At 44.3% G+C, this 16,707-nt stretch overlaps 1 pseudogene; it reads right to left on the bottom strand.

Annotated features, from left to right (window-relative positions):
* Positions 1-2,590: 2,590 nt before the first annotated feature.
* Positions 2,591-3,441, bottom strand: LOC114080644 (poly(rC)-binding protein 2 pseudogene; annotated as a pseudogene).
* Positions 3,442-16,707: the final 13,266 nt, after the last annotated feature.

The raw sequence follows: 16,707 nt of genomic DNA, 5'->3' as shown, positions 1-16,707 counted from the left end.
TACTCCTGAGTTCAAGCCCTGGTACCAAAAAAAAAAATTATATTCAAAAGGCCTAGTGGACATGTTCGCCTGCAATGAATAAATAACTGACTTAAGAAGGTAGCCAGCAAGTGTCCTGACCACCAGGTATCACCATTGGGCCAGGAGTACTCACCTAACTGCTCCAGGTAGTGGGGTAGAACCTAGGAGCAAAACAAGATTATCACTTTCACCTACACTACATTCAAAATTGATATAGGCTTTTCTGCACCTTGGGAGCTGGTATTATACACACACACACTCACACACACACACACAGACACACACACAAATATATATATATATATAATTTGCACCTTTCATTATTCTCTTACAGGTGTGCTAAAAATTATGTACTATAATTAATTAGCTGAATATACTCAGATTTGTTACCAAACTTTAATTTTTTAAATTATCCTCAGTGGACTATTTATTAACTTTGAGAATCAATAGTGCTTTACACATCCATTGGTTTAGCCAACCAGACATTTTTGGGCTACCATAGACTTCAATATTGCCACAGTGGACAATTTTCTGGCTCCATTTCCACAATCCATTGACATTCTTTCCTTTACAATTTTAATGGGATGATAGCTAAAAAAAAAAGTACAATATTTTTAGTGTAAAAATAAAGTTTGTGACCACTATATGTGGGTTAAACAAAGATTATTAACCCTTCTCCTTGACTTCAAGAACTCAAAAATTCAGTTATAAACTTTTTTTTTCTATTTTTTTGAAAAGAAAAAAAAAAAAAAAAAAAACACCCTAGGGCAAATCTGTCAGTCCGTGAATGATCCTGAAGTTACTCAAGGAACATTGCCACACCTGGCTGCATTCTGGAACCTACTAATGTCTCTCCCAGAGAGTGCAGAGGGCAACAGGGAGAGGCTCATTTCAAAATGAGCAGAGAGTTTGGGCTTCCCTCCTGGTTCTAAGTCCCCCACATTGAGACTCACAGTGGTCACTTCAAGACAGGTAATTCAATGAGCATTAGCTTGGAGCTGGAGGTGCAATCTACAGTCTCATCAACTATTGCCTCATGTGCTAGGAACAGTTGCCTTAAGTTAAGGCCGACCTGGCCTTCCTCAGCCTCAATCTGGTCATGCAAAACCCCTCCTAGCCCACCAGAAAGAAGAGTGACACCAAGCACAGGCTGTTCACAGCAGTTGTTCTTGGAACTCAGAGCATCTGGGAACTTTTTTGTTTTTAACAACAGCTCCAATTGCACTTTGTATTTTATAAATATGGAAATGTCTTAAGGGAAACAAGAAGCATCCTCTCTCCCCCTTTGGCCATTGCTCCCATTGCTAGAGGATTGGGAGGAAAGAGCTGTCATCAGGAACCATTTGGAGCCAGGAACGCAGAAGCCAAGGCCATCCTAGATAAACCCATTTGTGGAGCACCTTGTGCTGATGGATACATTCCTGACTGGTTTCAGACAGGTCTCTGGAGGACAAGGAGCTCACGTGGCTGGCTGCCTGGCTGGAACGAAGGGGCTAAGGGAAGGGATGCTTTTCAGCAACCAGCCAATGATGCGCAGGTGGGGTGCGGGGGCTTGGGAGGAGCGGGAGGCAGGGAGGGCATCTTAACTGGAGGACTCTGCAGTGAAGCTGCCTCCATATAGCAGCCACATCTTGCAGAAGAGGACGCCATTGACGAAGGGTACCAAGGAGAGCTCCTCGAGCTCCAAGTCCACCTTAAACTTAAACTTCTTCATCACTGTGAGAGCCAGGCGCTGGCAAGCAGGCTGCACGGGCTGCACAGGCAGGAGGCAGGCTCCCCCTTAGCTCTGTTGAGCCCCAGATCCGCCCAGACTCATGGCCAGGGCCTCTATCTGAGCTGGGTGGGGGGCTGCGGGCCGGCAAGGTCGGGAATGGGACAACCGCCTCCGCCTCTCTGGGACCACCGCCTCCCCTTCTCGCTGCAGCCCCGGCCAGAGCGCGATGGTGGCTGCGGCCTGGACCCCAGCCACCTTTGGCAAGCGGTTGTGCTGCAGCTCGCCTGGGGAAAGGGCGCCCTTTAGGTGCGCACCTCATTGCTGTGGCCACCCTTCTGAGAGCTGCTAGAGGTTAAAGGCGAAGCTTGGAGTAAGGTCGCTGTCTCCAACCATGCAACTGCACACCTGTTCTACAGTTAAGTCCTAGCAAAGTCTAATCCTCAATCTGAGCATAAGGTTTCACAAGGGGCAACAAATACAGAGTTGTAGGAAGAAAGGAAGGAGGGTGAATAAAATACATGGGAGTGGAGAACAGGAGAAAATATCTTAATTGCAATAAAGGCTTCTATTCAAAACCCAATCAGGGTCCTGTAAAGGACAAAAGGTACAAAAATAACAGAAAGTCAACAGGAACAAAACCCACATGAATCACTGTGGCATCCAGTTTCTAGCCACAAAGAAAAAGCTCCAGTCCACTTTTTATTTTTTTTGAAAAATTCCTGACATTACAGAACTAAACTTAAATGTATTAATAGTCCACTCTTACATTTCCGTGATAAACAGAAAAATTCATGACCAAAAAAAAAAAGAAGCTTATAAAACTAAATATGGATCTCAGCATTAAAAGCTGAACAGAGAAAGGAATTAATTCGCTTTAATTAAAAAATCACGAGTGGACGATAGTGTGTAGAAACTGAAAATTTACAAACTATTTAAAACCTGGAATCGCTGACTATTCAGAAACTACACAGATGGATCATGGGTGGTGGTGAACAGCAGAAAGAGATTATGGATGAATCTGCATTGCTCTAGCTGCTCCCCATGCCACCAGTCTCCGAGGAAATCCTGACTTTGATTAGATACTGAGCCAGGCTAATGCTGGCAGCAGATCCAGGGAAGGATCAGTAGATCCTTCCACTGGGTTCACAATTTTGATCTGCGCCCCAACAAATGAAGGATCTCATTGATTGTGGCGCCTTGACGTGCAGCCAATCAAATCCTTTGGAATGGTGAATTCATGAGAAGTAGTCTGAGAAGATGCATCCAAACCTGCACTGAAACCAGTGTTGCCATGCGTCATAGGAAATTGAGACTGTTGCATTGCCAACTGGTGCAGCTTGGTCAAATCTGGCTGTGGAATGGCATACTGTCCTTGAATGGTATAGGCCTCTGGACGTGGTCCCTCCAGGTCAAGGTTGAGGCACATGGATGGGATAGTGTGGGTAAAGCTCGCACTGTCGCTGCCTGTGCTGTACCTGCCCTGACCACCTGCAAAGATGAATGGAGAACTTGACTGCTTGGGCCAGTACGGATTGGTCACGCCCTTGGAGGGGGGGAGGCAAGTTCAACATGACCACGCAGATGATGGATTGCGCAATGGCAGCAATAGTGCTGGCCAATGGCTCCTCTCTGGGGGCCTTGGTGGTGCATGGTGGGGATGGGGCATCTGTGGCCAGGGTGTTCTTGCAGGTGGCTTGACAGGGCATCTAAGGGCCATTCGTGGGGGACGGAGGCAGCGAGCTCTGGCCCTCTCTGGCTGCGCATTGGGCTGGGGTTTTTGTCCTGGATGCTGGAGGGAGCGCTTGGATGAGTGTGGGATGGCGGTAATCGCTCTGGCGCTGAACTGGGTTCAGGACTGCAGAGATGGCTGCTGGCCAATTGCTGTCCAGGGTCAGGATGGTCACGGGGTCAGCGGTGATCCCGGAGGGGAGGCAGCTGCTGGCGGGGCGGAGTCCTCCAGGAGGATGAACCTTGGGATGGGCGCCCATGAGCGGTGGACGTCACGATCAGGCACTATGAGAACGCTGTGGTCCTTGGTGATCAATAAGCAGTTGGAGCAGGACGACAACACTGCAGCAGCTGCGGACTAGAGCGATGCTCAGGATACTCACAGGTTAACTTGACTTTTCCTTTTTGGTTTTCTGGTCTTCATGTTCCTCTTTCCCACTGAGATCTTTTTGTAAGTGTGGTAACATTTCCTGAAATCTCATTCTGATGAGTACTTAGGTAAAGAAACTAACAAGTGCTGTTCCATTTTTACTTTTTCTTTACACATTACACCTCATCTAGGCCTTGGTTGATGACTACTTTGGGTGTGGAGGGGGGCCTAAAGGTGCAGGGACACACTCCTTGCCTTTCTTTCTGAGTGCCCCCTCTGTTGCATCTCTATCCTACCTCTTCTCTGTCCTTCCTTTGTTACTGTCCCTTCTGTTTCCATTCACCTTTTTTCAACCATGGCCTTAGGATGGCAAGTTATGGTCTAAATTGGAATTGACAAGCTTGGAGATCCCAACTGCTACAAAGAGAGTATGTCCCTGTGAGTATGTTGCCAGGATGCCCCAGGACCCTGTTGTGATCAAAATTTGGTGTTCCAGAGGCGGCCTGGCTTCTGTGGAAACCCAGTTGACCAGAAATGTCCTTTTCTTTGAGTCGGACAGGTGCTGGTTTATCTCACTTTTTCACTTTTGTCCCTCTCTTAGAGACCAAGGAGAGGGTTCCACACTGAGTCTTTTGGATCTTTGACATCCACTGAGTTCTTTGGATGTTTTGGGGGAAAGGACAAGTGTTAGGTGTTTTGTGAACATTCCAAGTTCATTTATAAACAGCAGGCAGCTTTCTGTTCTATATCAGTTTTGTTCTTTTTCTCTTTGGGTTCACTTCACCTCCTTATTGAGTTTGGGTGTAGGGGTCTCCCTCTTCACGAAAAAGAATTCAAAATTAGATGTGAGAGTGAGTATTTAGGATGAGTAAATAAATCACAGCACATTATACATGTGTGACTTCAAGATTTAGATCCTCCCCCACCCCCCAGTGTGTTCTTTAAGCAGTTTGCCAGAAATACCTACTTAGAAATGCTTCCTTATGGTAAGAACTGTGCAAGTGAGGAACAGTGACACTTAAGCCTCATTAGATTGACAATACCTATAGCTCTGGTCTCATGATTTTGATAAAACCTTTCAGACTGAATTTGAAGAAAGCCCCCGATGGGCCCAGGTAGAAAAGTTTCTGCCCTCAAGTTGGCAGGATATAGAACTTGGGCTGAGTTGAAGAAACCCTATTCAGTGAATGTAGGGTAACACCAGCCCCATCCACCTCCTAAAAATCGAACAACCTCTCAATTATCATCCCCTTCACTTCCCACCTCTAAAAGCCTTTGACCTAGGAATGTGGGTGTTTACAACTGCTCTTTGTCCCAGGGGGTTAGTACTACCATTGAACAAAGATGATTTCCAGAAGGGATTCTGGAAGGATTGTGATGCCTATCCATCGTAATTTATTCAGCATTCACTCTGAAAATTTAGCAGGGTCTCACTTTATGCTAGACAGACTCCCTGTAGAACCTTTCCATTTAATGAGTGGCAGAATACAATAACCAATTTTTAATGAAGGGAATGAAAAGGCATTTTGCAAGAAGTGATATTTTTGTGTGAGTTTGAAAGTAAAGGCTAACTATAATAAGCAAAGAAGTGGGGGGGGGGGCTTCCTGCACAGAATTGCTGGTTATCTTTAATGTCTACCAGGATCTCACTGCTTTGACAGTGCAGCCATGTGCTCAGAGCCACTGAGGAATCTGAACGAGAGCTGTGTAGGTGGCCAGAATGTGCAGGTGTCTCAACTTAAGCCAGAACCACTTGATTTGAGACAACAAGTCACATACAACAGCTCTGCTTTGAAGCTTTGATAGTTATTTAGTTTGCTGTTTCTTTTTAATTTCAATTCACTTCCATCATGGTGATGAGCCACACACATAACGACAATTCATGTGTGTAAAGAAACCAGGGGATTGATAAATGTTGGGAACACATTCTGGTCTTTTCTGTGGAAAGTGGTGTGTGTTTTACTAATTGTCTTTATTATCACATGATAAGGAAATAGAGCAGATATTCGGCAATAATGCCTCCCTTGATAAGAATTTTATTTTTCTTCAAGAAAGATTCAGGGTGTGTTGCTGAGAAAGTTTCAAATTTCAGAGTCTTCCTTTTTATTTTATTTTTTTGTGGTGTTACATATTGAACCAGGGCTTCAGGCATGCTAGGCAAATACTCTACCACTGAACTACAGTCTAGCCCCATAGTCTTCCTTTGAAAGGAAGAGGTAGGAGCTAATTAACATGTTTATAGAAGTATTAGGGAAGGGTAAGTTCAGTTTCAACTTCAGGGTGTATGCAGACAGAACCTCCCATAATTTTACTTATAATATATTTCTCTAATATTCATTGAGTACCACCATGATGTCACATTTGTGCTTAGCATGTTAGAATGAATGGCTGGCTTCCACAGAACATTCAGGGGACTCTAGGATTGGTTGAGCCCTGAGTCACATATGTACTTTACTGGAGGGAAATGGGAAGGAGAGTTATGGAGCTTATGGGGATGACCTTGAGATAGACCAGAGTAGATCGAAAGGTAGACTAAAAAAACAAAAACAAGTTTTTATTATGGGAAATTTCAAACAGGCATGAAAGTAGGCCAAACAGTATTTGAACTCTGTGTATACAACCTCAGTTCCAAAAATTATCAACTACTGAACAGTCTTTTACCTCTACTACCATTATAAATAATAATCCTTAAAAGAAATTATACACAACACATCAACATGGCTATGTTCCTAAAACATCCTTTACTTATAAAAATAGGCAGCTGCCCTTTATAAGCCTGAATTCAAGGATGGATAGTGTTAGGTTGTATGTTTAGGTGTGTGGTTCCTGTTCATTTTAGAGCTGACTTAAATAAGGGTTAAGGTTCATCCCTCACAAGATGGATATCTGTTATTTCAGCACCATTTATTGAAAGACCACAGAATTGCTTTGGCATCTCTGTCAGAAAGGGCACCTACAATGTGCCAGCCACTGACACTCTCATGGTGAACAAGACACTGGAAGGTAAATAACCCATCATCTGTTCCTATTGTATCCTGAAGCTCCATCTCCTAACCTGTGTTAGAGCAAAGGGCTAAACCAGGGTCCATGGTCTGGGGAGTGTAACTCTGCTGGGAAGCCAGCTGCGGGGGACAGGAGCTAGTGAGTGGGTGTGAGGTTTCTTCCCTGGAAGGCTTGTCCAGCAAAGGCAGTGGGAGATGGGGTACAGGAGAGGGCACTGAAGGAGGGAAGCCCCCACACCTGCACCTTGCAACAGGGAAGCTCTGTGCTCTCCAGCAGGGAGCAGAGGAGCTGGCTCCAATGCCCCCCTGGGGAAGGCTACTCTGAGCCTCAGGTGGTGATTCTGGAGTTGAGGGTGAGGAGCAGGGATGGAGGGTACAGGGTGTGAGCCCCGCAGGTGAACAACCCTGGTGGGTTTCCTTCATCTTGCCTGAGTATTTCTGTTGTACATGACTCCCCCTGACCTCCTGTGGACAGAGCTGTGGCCTTCTGCTTGGCAGTGAGGAAGGGAGCTGTAGAGATGTGGACCCATCTGGTAACAGGAGTGGTGGTGGAAGGCTCACTCTGTCATGGGGTGATGTGAATGACCAGATTCTGCAAAAGGCAGCATCCTAAGTGTGGACCATTGTCAGATCACCAGGGTGACTTTGGGTTTGGGCCAATTTGTCTTCTCCCACCTTGACATTGCCTCAGTACTAACTGCCTGGTTTCTCCTTAGGCACCTGAAGACCCCCCTGAAGACTCTCTCAATAACCAACTGCCCACTGTCAGATCCTGACCATAATTATCTTTCCCAATGTCCAAACACCAGACAGCTCAGACACTTGGAACTGAGGGGCATCAAACTGACCAATTTCAGTCCAGAGCCCCTCAAATTCTGCTGCACAATGTTGCAGCCACCCTGAAGAGCCTGGACTTGGAAGCTTGCGGGATCACTGACTCCCAGCTCCAGGCCATCCTGCATGCCCTGAGCCGCTACTCCCAGCTCAGGATTTTGAGCTTCCATGGGAACCACCTCTCTATGTCAGCCCTGAGGGACCTGCTGCCTGAAGGGTGGATGGGGAAAGAAAGTGCAGCAGGGGGCTACATTGGAGGGAAGCCCCCTGAGGATAGGACCTTCAGGACATGTGTCTTTATAGAGAAATACATAGGGACCTGGATTTCTAGAATGGCATTCAAGCTTCATGGACACAGGAAGATGCTACTTTCTTTCATGGCTGGTCCATAAATAGTCAGAAATGAACAGAATCTCAATGTTAGTCTTCTGACGTCCTCTGTGATGGATTTACCTGGCTTTCTAATGAAACCTTGGGATTATCCAGGTGCTGATGGAGAAAGATGGCATTGGGTACTTGGTGAACAATGAGGTCCAGCTCCAGGAAGTCAAGGGATCAAACTGAAATCTGGTCATGATGTGTGGCTACTCAGTGGCTGAACACATGCAGGTTAACACAGCTGGATTGGAACATTCTATGTAGGCATTGAACATGAGCCTTTGCAAGAAAACCTCTTCTCATTGGACCACATGCCACCCAGACATTGAATGCTAGCCCTTCCTCATGGGCTCCACATAGACCCAGAAACCTCAGGTCCTGGTCTCTGGGTGTGCAGGGCAAGGGCATCTGTGCATAAGACAGCCTCATTGTCTCACTCCCAGTGCCTGCAGGAGGTGTCCATGCTGCACATTGATCAGAGCCTCTGGGCCTCACCAAACCTTGCCTGTCATCCACCTAGGTAGTCTGTCCTCAATTCAACTAGTGGTGCCCATTGAAGGTATCCAAATTCCTTTCAGCAAAATAGTAGAATCATATAGGTAGATAACATTTGCAAATATTTCAAAATAAAACTGAGTAAATTACAAGCTCTGGGGGGGGGGGGGGGACTGGGTTGCACATAACTGACAGACCTTCCCCAACTTTTCCCATCTCTCTCTACCAAGGGACACATGTGGCCTCTTTTGAATCAGCATATGGTCAGAAGATGAGTAAGGATGAAGTGGCTGTGGGCAAATGGGTGGCCCTGCCTGGTCCTAGACCAAGATGCCCTAAGGGACAGCTCCCTGCTGGGGAATCAGCTAAGGACTGGGCTGATGGGGTTGTGCAGTGACCTTAGCCTTAGCTTCCCATGCAAGGATGAGAACGAGGTCCACCCAGTCTTCATTTGAGTTATCCTACAGCTGCCTGTGGATGTGTTTTGATTTGGGCCTGAAGGCTTCTCCACACATATTGAACTGGAACCCACTTTGATGTGTAAGCAGACTGCAGCTGACTCTTGGAACTGGGAGCAGAATCTGGGCCATGCACAGCCGGCTCATGTGTCCCACACGCAGCAAACTATTTGCCTCACCCCCTCTTCATGGAAGTTCCTTTTCTGTGGCTCTAAGTCTAACTAGCACATGTGGCAGGCGGAAGGTTCTGAGCAGCATTTGTTCTGCACTGCTGCTGGATTCTAGGTTCAAATAAAGCCAAAGATCTGCAAAATGAGATGTGTCATCATTTGTTCTTTTAAGAGTTATCATGACTAAAAAAAAAAAAAAAAAGACTTAAAGATATTCTGGTGCCTCCAGACCCCTTGAACACTGGAGGGGTTGTGAGGGCTCTTGGTCTTCCCAGAGCATTGGGGATAAAGCACTCACATCTCTTTGAGCTGCTCATTTTTGACTCTAGGTTCATTTGTGCTGTGAGACAGCACACAAATGTAGGATGTAATGACAAACAGGACCTGGTGTGTAAGAGTGGCTGGATAGGCAGAGAGAAATGGGTTCCACTTTTTGTGTGATAGTCCAGCCAAAGTGACTTCATATTGTTTTGTGATTCCATTTTGTAAAACAACCATGTAAAGTAGAAGGGTCATGACCAGGGCAAGATGTTCTTTTCCTTTTGCTATAGAAACCTTTAAGAACATGGAACTACTTAATGGGGCATTGTTTCTGTAACTAGGGGAATGGGGCTCTGTTTCTGTAACTGGGGTGACTGGGCTAATTGTGATTGGCTGAGCGTCCCTCCACCTGGCTGCACTCTCCCGCTTCTGTAACTTGGCTTGCTTGCATTGGCTGGACCCCCAAACCCCCCTTTTGTGGTTTTCAGGCTTATAAGGAGCACTCTTGCAATTGTTTGGGGCTGATCAGGGGAACAGCTTTATGTCGTGGTCAGTTGCCACCTGAGTGCTTCAATAAAGGCTTGATTCAATTATACATGAGTGGTCTAGAAGTCAATCTATGAAACCCCAGGATGATGCTTTAACTATAACACTTGGAGCAGCTACTGAAAGATGCAGAGTCCTTTGTGCATCTGGATCAAAACAGTGTAGAACCCCTTCTGGAACACTGGCCAATTTCACCAGTACAGTCTAGGAACCCAGAACCCATGATTTTCTAGAGAAATGAGTGAATTTCATCAAAACTAACTCAGGGAGCTAGGGAATCACTCAGTGGTAGAGCACTTGCCTAGCATGTGGAAGGGCCTGGGTTCCATCCAAGGCATCACAGAAATAAGTAAATAAATAATTCTAAAAATGATGTGACCATATTGGGAAGGTTTAATTGGAATAGAGCTGTCTATCTGTTAGAAATATTTGAAAAGAAAGAACCAGAACCCACATGAAACAATGGAATGCATTCTTTAATTGGTCTTGCCAGGTATGTAAAATTGATGTCCTGAAAGATTTGTTTCCAAAAACAACTGCAAAAGCCGGATTGGTGATGCTCAGCTATAGTTCCAGCAATTCAGGAGGCTGAGACAGGAGGATGGTGAGTTCAAAGGCAGCCTCATCAATTTAGTGAGGCTGTAAGCAAGGTTATAAGTCCCTGTCTCAAAATCCTCCCTGAGGGTGTGGCTCAGTGGCAAAGCACCCTTGGCTGCAATGCCTGGTCCCCAAGACAATAACAAGTACAAAAATCTGGTTGGAGTGGCACATGTCTGAAATTCACCTACTTGAAAAGTTTAATTAATTCATATATTCTTCCAATTTTATTAATTGGGGGCATACTCCATGCTTATTTTTTCCAATCCCTTGACATGCAATATTGGGCCATTTATTTGAGATTTTTTCCTAATGTAGATATTTCTTGCTGGAAACTCCCCACTTAGAATTACTTTTGCTGTATCCACAGGTTTGAATATCTTGTGTGGCCCTGTTCATTGGTCCGCAGGCATTTTACACTTTCATTTTGATTTCTTCAATGACCCATTGGTTGTTGGGGAACACGCTGAAGAATTCCCATGCTTTGTAACTGCCTGGGGGTTCCTCCTGATATGGACATAACCTATGTACATGCTCCTGTGTGCTTTAAATCAACTTAATATTCATTAGTCACTGCATACAATGGGAATAATACATTGTGTTTTACACTATGCTGTTTAGAAAATAATGACAAGAAATAGTCTGTACACATTCAGCATAGATACACTCATTTTCAACGATGTTCAATCCAAGGCTGATTAAGTCCAAGGATGCAGACCCTACAGCCTCAGAGCCCAGATGAGAGACGCAGTAGCATGGAAATATGAGCAGAGGCAGAAGCGAACAGAGGCATCAGTTACATAATACAACCAATGAACCAGGAGGATAATCCTTGAGAATTAGAAGCACCACAGCGCTGACATCTGCTTGGTGTCAGCACAGAGGGACCTACACCTCTGGGGCCACTAAGGGCATTTCTGAGAAATAAGTTAGTAAGAATGAAGCTGGTAAAGTTCATTTGATGCCTAGGTTTCAGTAATTCAGGGAATTGTGTCTCTATTATTTTTTTCAATGGATCAGTCCAATGTTTTATCTTACCTCAAAGCAATAAGCTTCAGAAATCAGGTGACTGAATAATAGGAAAGGCCTAATTGCCTAACATGCTCTATAATTAAACTATTCTTTTCCTTAAGGTTGTATTTATTGAATAAAAAGAAAGAAAGGGGAAAAAAGGCTGTAAATCTGACTCAGCGGTTCACTGTCTCTGGGTTCATCACCTGGTACAAAAAAAAAGAAAGAAAGAAAGAATGAAAGAAAGAAAGAAAGAAAGAAAGAAAGAAAGAAAGAAAGAAAGAAAGAAAGAAAGAAAGAAAAAGTGATTTCTGGTACTTTGTTCTTTTACTGAACACAATTTGTGGGGGGTTAAAAATGTGGATTGTAGTGGACATGGTGGCACACATCCGAAGTCCACCAACTCAGGAGCTGAGGCAGGAGGATTGCAAGTTCAAGGACAGCCTGGGCAAGTTAGTGAGACACTGTCTGAAAGTAAAACAGGAAAAGGGCTGGGAATGTGGCTCAGTGGTCCAACATCCCTGCATTCAACCCCCAGTTTCTCTAAAATATGGGGTTTGGGGATGTGGTTCAGTGCATAACAGGGGTTCCCTTGATGCTTTGACTATATCCCTTGTGGCTTTGAAACTTACACATTATGTTTCTTTTCCCAAAATCTTCTCCCTAACCTTCTCCTCCCTGATCTTCTTTTCCCTGATCTCCTTCCTGGTTTCTCTCTAATCTCATTTTCTCTAAACACCTCTTTAAAAACAACCTGTTCCTGCTGATGGGAAGAATCACAATCTTTGGGACAGGAGTCCCCTGTGTTCCTCTTTTGTGAGCAAAGTAATAAACATTCTTTTTTCTTTTTCTCAAAACTGTGTCCTTGTTATTGAATTGTCATCAGGGTCAAGGACAGAGCTTTTGGCATCCAGTGGTATAGAGCCCCTGGGTTCAATCTTTGATACAAAAAATAAATAAATAAGCAAGAAAGCAGGATGAGCATACTTATCCCTAGGTCAGTGGCCAGTGGTCCTTTTATATTCCCCATGATTCTTTCCTGGTTTTAAAGAGTTTTAAATACTTTCCTACAACCACATGCACTCCAAACTCCTGCCATCAGTTTCAGACAATTCAAGGAAACTAACACTGGTTGTGTCCTTGCTAAGTATGTCTATCAGCCGGGAACGCCTCTCCTGTGTACTTACAGGTGAAGCTAATGGTGAAAGTTTTCCATCAAAATGACACCACTCCAACACAACAGGGTTGGTAGGATGCTAGGAAGTGGGCATCCTGGACCACAACTGCCTGCTAACAGGAGCCATCACAAAAGACTCACAGAACCACAGCCTTATGCAAAATCTTAGGGCCTCACTAAGTTGCTCAGGCTGACTTTGAACTTCAAATCCTCCTGCCTCTGCCTCCCAAGTATTTGAGATTATAAACATGCACCACTGCGTCCTGCTCACAATTATTTTTTCTGAGAAGATATCCACACAGCAGGTCCCTGTCATCCTGGACCAAGGCCACCCTTGTTACTGAATCCTTGCAGCCAATGATAATGGTTTCAAAGCACCTTATGCAGCCTCTGAAACCCTGTCTTCCTTTGCCTCCTGGATGGGCCGGACTTTACTTGGGGTCCTGCATTTTCTGTCCCTTCTAAAGTCAGTTTTTGGAGAGCCACTCTATTGTTATTTGGGTGGCAGAAAAATCTACCTGTCTCTAGTCCCAAGCACCAAGTCAAGGGTGGCAGCCAAGAGTGACACCTTGCCATTTCAACCCTCTTGTTCAGCTGCCTCAAGAGATGCCCCAAAGCAAGAAAGAGGTAAAGACATGTTAAATTTGAAGGCCGGGCTTCAAACATTTCTCATCAAAAACCCCCATTTATGTCTTAAAAATAATCCTAAGCATGCTTCAATCGCAAACATAAGTGAAATGAACATGGGTAATTTCTGCTAAACACTTAAGAAAAAGGCCCAGCCCAAACCAACAAAAACAAAAAAAGCAACTCTCTGTGTTTGGTGGTGCATACTTGTAATCCCAGCAACTCCGAAGGCTGAGGCAGGAGGATCACAAGTTCCAGGCCAGCCTTGGCAACTTATTCAGGGCTATCTCAAATTTTGAAAAGGGCTGTAGACATATATGACTGCAACACTCATTTGTACAACCAGAGAAATAAAAAGATGTGCTGCAATTGTGTACAATGAATCAAAATGAATTCTGGTTTCACATATGCCTAATAAGAATAAGTAAATAAATATGTAGATACTTAAAGAAAGTTCTAGTTAGTTGAGGTTCATTATAGAGACTGTCATTTAACTGAGACAACAGAGAGTGGAGATATGGGGAACGGGAAAGAATGTTTTGGTGATTTGAGTTTTACAATATGATATGGCTTGTCAATTTTCAAAGAATTAGAATAAAATTTCACTGAAGGTAAAATAAATAAATAAATAAATAAATATGGCTGGGGGTGGAGCTCAGTGGACAGCACCCCTGGATTCAATCCCTGGAGCTGCAACACCAACACACACCAACAAAGATCTCTTTTGCATTTTCCCATAGGCATTTGCATCTGACAGGTTGCAGGAACGTGCTCAACTTTTTAACCCTGATGCTTCCCAATTTCTGATTGGTTTTTACTCAAACTCTCACCTTTCATTATGCTACAGAGAATTCCCTTATGTGCTCAAGAGACATAGAAACTGATTAGGGTTGATGCAGCCTGGGAAATACCCCACTTTGGGAAGAACCAAAAGGCTCCAGGTGATACCTACAATGGAGACAGGGAAAGATACCTTTGGCCCTGTTTCTATCTCTCGTGCTCCTAAGAGCCCACCGTTCACTCCTGGTGTTCACTCAGGTGTATCTTTCTTTCCTTCCTGCCTTCCTGTCTCAGTACAGGGGATGGAACTCAGGATCACTAGGCGAGTGCTCTACCACTGAGCTCCATGCCCAGTCCTTTTCATTTTTTATGTTGAGGCATGAACTTGCTAAGCTGCCCATGCTGACATCAAACCCACAATTCTCCCATCTCAGCCTCCTGAGTTGTTTGAATTACAGGTGTGGGTCACTATGCCTGGCTCTTGGTGGTTTTTTTGTCAAGACTCTCTTCCCCTGGTTCTGACCATGAAACTGCTCTCTGGCTTTCTGTGTCAATTCACTTTTTTGGAGGTAATCTTGTCCAGCAGGTTTACAGTGCTGATCCCAGATGGAGACTCCCTTTTCTTTTTTGGGGAATCAAAGAAGGCATCTCCCTCCTTGACCTCAAGGACAGCACTGAGATTGAAGGGTCTCTGTTGTCCCTCTTGTAGCTACTTCCCTTCTGACCTCTAAACTCCTTCAAAAACAGATATTTTAATCTTTCCATGCCCTCCACCCAAGAGAACTGCACCCCGCCAAAACAAAGCCCCAGGCAGGCACCAAAAACAGCTGCATGTATTTCCCACTCCCTTGGTTATCCAGAGTTCCAGTGTCCACATGCAGCCTCAGTGGCCCAGTCCCCAGCTCTGCTCCCATTATAGCTGCAGCCTAATCCTCTGGACCCAAGTTTTGGAAGATCAGCCATGTCCTCATGGGATCCTCTCTCCTTCCCTGAGTGGCACATGGGCTGGTATGTTAGGAAACATAAAACCCAAGTGAGAGTTAATACACTGAGTAACTCTGACATATGTGTGTAAATTCAATGTGGCCAGCTGGGCACAGTGGTGCATGACTCCCGGCAACTCAGGAGACTGAGGCAAGAGGATGCCAGGTTCAAGGCCAGCCTTGGCAATTGAGTGAAATTCTGTCTCTGGAAAAAAATACGAGGAGCTGGAGATGAAGATCAGTGTTAAAGTGTCCCAAGGTTCAATCCCCAGGACCATCATTTGTATATCTATATCTATATCTATCTCTCTATCCATCTTTATATATATATATATATATATATATATATATATATATATATATATATATATATAGAGAGAGAGAGAGAGAGAGAGAGAGAGAGAGAGAGAAGGGCATAGCCAAAGAAATCCCAAGAACTATGCATTCAGTTGTTTTTCCCTAAGACCAAAAACAGATTTAACCCTTTCCTGTCTCACACTCAGGACCATAAAAGTCAAATATTAATAAAAGTTAATCAATAATATAGAGTAAACAATTAATGTGTCCCTACTCTTCAGTTATTCCCTTTCAGGTATGGACATTTGATTAAGTCAGTTAATTTGAAAAAAAAAAAAAAAAAAAAAGAAGTTCAGTGAGATTAAGTGGGTGGAGAATCAAGTATTTAACCAGATAACACTGATTGGAGCTAGGTGTTGAAAAGAGGAGGTGGGATTAGAAAGACCCCATAAAAGCTTCAAGGAGTCATAGAAGCACAGAAGCCTGGAGCCCTGTGTCACTGTCTGGCACTGCTAGGATTCAGAACTCCCTGCCAATCATCCAGCTCTGGTAAGTCACCAAACCCCACAGAGACCCCATTCAGGCTATCTGGTGGCATACACTTCTCGTTCCAGCTACTTGGGAGGCTGAGGAAGAAGGATTGCTTGAGCCCACAAGTTCAAGATGAGCTTAGACAACTGAACTAAAAACAGAACCTCTATGGGGTCTACTCTCAGCCAGTCTTACCCAGTGACCTACAGCCTAGGAGAGGTAGCACATGTCTGTAAACCCAGCAACTCTGGAGGCTGAGGCAGGAGAAGCACAAGTTGAAGGCCAGCCTCAGCAATTAAGCAAGATCCTGTCTCAAAATAAAAAACAAAATGAGCTGGAGATGTAGCTTAGTGTTAGAGAACCACTGGGTTCAGCCCCCAATACCAAAAAAGAAACAAAAAATGGTGACACGTCGTTTGTGATGGCAAAGAGGATATCATATTCTGTCTCTCCAAAGGACCATGTGTCTGCATTTTGTGTCTCTAAATGCAGTTTTGCCTTCATCCCAATAATTTTGATTTCTGCTTTGGTTTAGGTCATATTAAATTTCTTTCCTTCTGTTGTTCTTTTTTTTAATGAATTTCTACCTATTTATCAACTTTAATTTCAAAATACTTCTCCCTTTGCATCTTCATGGTAACTTTGATTCCAGTTAGAGAAACAGACTCAAAAAAGTAGATGGGACTCAGAGAAATGGCTACTGCAGTTTTCCAAAAATAATTGTCCT

The sequence above is a fragment of the Marmota flaviventris genome, chromosome 10 (assembly GCF_047511675.1).
Source record: "Marmota flaviventris isolate mMarFla1 chromosome 10, mMarFla1.hap1, whole genome shotgun sequence".
NCBI classification, from domain to species: domain Eukaryota; kingdom Metazoa; phylum Chordata; class Mammalia; order Rodentia; family Sciuridae; genus Marmota; species Marmota flaviventris.
This window is presented reverse-complemented; position numbering and strand designations above follow the sequence as displayed.